Raw genomic sequence first — 4,307 nt, forward strand, 5'->3', positions numbered from 1 at the left:
TACATTATCATAAGGATATAACTGAATGTTGTAATTATCTAATTATCTAAGCAATTCGTATGAATTATAAGAAGAAAAAAAAGAATATTTAAGATACGCAAATATAAAAACCAGTAAACTTTTTCGCTAAATCTCGAGCGAGAAACAGTATGAGAGGGGGAGAATGGATGTCGGCTGGCGATATTTACAGAATATCAAGTGGCAATTTTTATGTTAATTTATTTATTGATTTTATATTAAGGCGATTTACATACTTTAGTAAATGCAATAGTTTTAAAGAAGTATTTATCACTATATTACTGGGAATTGAGAATAAGAAAAGTGTAAAGATAGGTGGGAAAAGAGTTAATAGAGTATATTAAGTACGATGAATCGTAGACACGGGTGGGAGTGAGTGCGAGGCGAAGGTGTGGTGTGTCTGCTCAGACCGGTTATGCATGTCCGAGTTGAGTACGTAACCAAGGCAACGGAGGGCGGGTAAGGGGGGGAAGGGGTTAGGGTGACGGGGAGCTACAGATCGGACTCCATCGAGACAAAACGAAAGAGTTACAACAATGAATGGATATACCAGACAGACATGACGTCACAGCGGATGGAGGAGGGGCGGGTTGAGGGGGTGGGGAGAGGAAGTAGGAGGGGGATAGGGGAGAGGATGGGGACGACACACACACGCAAGGCAAGGGTTTTCGTTCGCTTGTCGTCTGCATAAATTCTATTAAAACTTATATATAAATAACTCGTATTTATATACTTATTTTAACAGAAGAAATACAGTGGGATAGCGAGACAAAACTGTTTTGAAAAGAGGATAGATAATTAACAATACAAAAACGAATAAAGGAATAATGAATATGTCAATGAAGACTTTCAGTCACTCAATCAACACACACACCATTCCCAACAAACCAGAATTATATATTAGGATAAATGAATGGGAATGAAGGAATGGGGGAGGATTGTAGTATACTTTAGCAGGGAGCAAATGAAAGGAGATAGGGAAACCATGAGCAGTTAATATCGAGGGGGAGAGGGGTCCTATTCTGTGCCACGCTCGACCAGTTAGCACGAGAAAGGCCCCTCATTCCCTTACCAGTGTATCTGTTTAAGGGTAAATCTGTAGGATTTCATGGTTTTATATGAGAGTAAGGATAGAAGGATAGGTTGGGATAAGGATAAAAGGATATAGGAAGTTTCTGAGTGCAGTTTACAGGGAACGACCGAGAGGAGATAGGAAATCCAAGAGCAGATTCCTTATAGGAACACTGCCAAGGAATAGTCCCCAGCCAATCAACCATTCCTACTGTACCTTGCAATGTACTATATAAAAAGGGGGAGAGGGGCCCAGTTCTGTGCGACGCTCGGTCAGTTAGCACGAGAATAGGACACCCCATTCCCTTATTAGTGTACTTGTTTTTGGGGAAGGGATGTGTAGGAATACTATCCTTAAGGATAGAGGTAAGGATAGGAGCTATATGATTAATGAGTTTGCAGGTTCCGACAGTGAACGAGTTACCAGACTATTGAATAAAAATGAGTTTGTTATATTGTTTAATTACAGGATTTTGTATTATTGAATAGGATCTTTACCACCACAGGGGGAAAGGATTTGGTTAGAGGTTTAACAGTGGATCTTTGTGTACAGTTTTGTATGTAATGAAAGGCTAATTTTATATGTTAAATGTGTTTTAGACTAAAAGAAAGTGTGTTTATTTACGTTTATTTATTATCTGGGGGGAGGATAAGAGCACAAAAACCCAGAAAGTGTTTGTATGTTTTCTAATTTGTGTTTGGTTACTTGTACTGCTGTGTAAGGGGGAGGAGAGGATATAGTCTGTCGGAGGGGGAAGGTATCTCTGCAATGGAGGAGGTAGTGTTCTAAGGGTTGATCTCCTGTGGGTAAATCACAATATGAACATGGCCTATCTTCAATATTAATTAATTGCCAGGTGCAGAGGTAACCCAGCCGTAACCTGAAAATAATAACTGTTAGTTTTCTGTTAAGAGATTTAGGAATATTATGTGGAAGGATATTAGTAACAGAAGTATACCACATAGCAGAACGTGAGCCCTCAAGCAAAATTTGACGAATTAACCTTTTTTTTTTTTTTTTGTATGTGACAATAGTCATTCATTAATTTCTTGGTATGTGAAAGTGAGGGTCTGCACGCTTTGTCTACAGTGGGACACCTCAAAGCACTATTTGCAAGGCGATCAGCTTCATCATTTCCTTGAACACCTACATGACTTGGGATCCAGTTGAGGGTAACTTTCCTGTTTCTCAAAGCATGGGCTGCAGCCATAGCCTTTATAGTGCTAATAAAATGAGTATTTTCAGAGAAATTTCGCTTTGAGATGCATTGAATGGCACCTCTAGAATCTGTATGAATGGTTGTATTTCCAAATTTTTAAAGGGAATTTTCCAAGGCCTTCGCAATGGCGTAGAGTTCTGCCTGAAGAATAGATGCATGATCAGATAGCCTCCAGGCACATGAGAAAGATCTGGAAAAAACAGCTGACCCAGCAGCAGGTATATTAATGTCCACAGAACCGTCTGTATAATAGACATTCGTGGAGCTGGTGCTATTAATTGAATCCTGGGCTGCAGTCTTTAACTGTTGAATAGAACATTGAGATTTAAATGCAGGGAGAACAGTGTAATTAATTTCAATTGGATCCTTGCTCCAAGGAGCAGGAGGGACATAGCTGGGACGAAATTTGTCATGCTTAACATTATTAATGGTTTGCTGTATATTTACGTCTCTAATTAATTTAACAAGACTGCCAATATAATTATTTGGGGGATCTAGGTTTTCATGCAAATTGATGAATCTGTTCAATCTTGTTTTGAGTGGGGAAGTTCTATTTACTTTAATAGTTTTAACTATAACACAACACACACGCATTTTTATTCTATCTGCAAGAGATAACAGGTTGGTTTCTTGCCTGAGGAGGTGAAGCCTTGTCCATATAGGGGAGCCAGTGATTAATCTCATGGCATTGTTTTGAATTACTTCAAGTGAAGTAAGAGATACTGCAGGAACTGAAGTGAGCACAGGAGAAGCGTACTCAACCTGTGATCTGACTGCTTGCACATAGAAAAGTCTCAATAAATGTGAAGTTGCTCCTTTATTTAAAGTACATATTCTTTTCATTGCATTATATCTATTGTTGACTTTGTTTTTAAGTAGTTTAACTTGTACACTAGAAAGAAATTTATGGTTAATATTAACACCTAAATAAATAAAATTAAGAACCCATTCTATTGGGTTATTATTAATCAGTAGAGGGGGAGGAGGTTCAAAGTATTTTATTGCCATTGCCTTAGTTTTAAGTGGGTTTATTTTTAGACCTAATTCATTGCATTCATGAGCAACAGCATTTAGAGCTCTTTGCATTTTTTGAGACTGGTTTCGAATGGAATTGGGACAAACAATGCAGATGTCATCCGCATATATGAATATTTCTATACCTCTAGGGAGTTCAATAAATAGGAGGTTTTCCATGAGAACATTAAATAGGAAAGGACTCAGTATTCCACCCTGAGGGGTGCCATTTTCCAAAGGAAGAAAAGGAGAAGTTGCACCTTGAAAGGAGAGACTAGCTTCTCGGCCTTTTGTGTACTCATGAACCCAGGACAGAAGATATCCTCTTACTCTCTTGCGGACAAGAGAGAAGAGTATTGCAGCTGCACTGGCAAGTTCAAAAGCCTTCTCAAGGTCCAAGAAGACAACAAGGGCTCTTTCTTCATTTATAGTGGCCATGAGATCTGTTATGCATTCATGAGTGCCTACTCCTTCTCTGAATGCATATAATCTATGGTGTAGGTCACCAACCTTCCACTTAAGTCGGTTAAGGACCATTCTTTCTGCAACCTTAGCTGTGCAAGTGATCAGAGCTATGGGCCTGTAGGCATTTTCTTCTTTCGGTTTGGGAACAGGTTGAGTATCCTGCTGCTTTCAGAGCTGAGGTCTAACCCTTTCCACATGGGTTTTATTTATAAGTTTTGAATAAATTTCTTTAGCTGGGTTTCCCATGTGTTTTAACATGCTGTATGTGATATCAGCACCAGGGGCAGTGTCCTTATTCTTTGAAAGGGCAGTATTTAGTTCTTCCATGGTGTACAGGGCATCAGTATCATCAGGTATGTTGCAACCTGCAGTGACCATGTTCATCCTTATAGGATGTAGGACCTCTTGCCTTTGTCTGGCCTGTATTGAGAGGTTATCAGATTTGGATCTGTTGGCAAAATTTTGTGCTATCCTAAGGGCTTCAGCAGGAGGGTCAGGGTGTGTGACCCTTGCTGTGTA

This window comes from Palaemon carinicauda, unplaced genomic scaffold, assembly GCF_036898095.1.
Source record: "Palaemon carinicauda isolate YSFRI2023 unplaced genomic scaffold, ASM3689809v2 scaffold65, whole genome shotgun sequence".
NCBI lineage: Eukaryota > Metazoa > Arthropoda > Malacostraca > Decapoda > Palaemonidae > Palaemon > Palaemon carinicauda.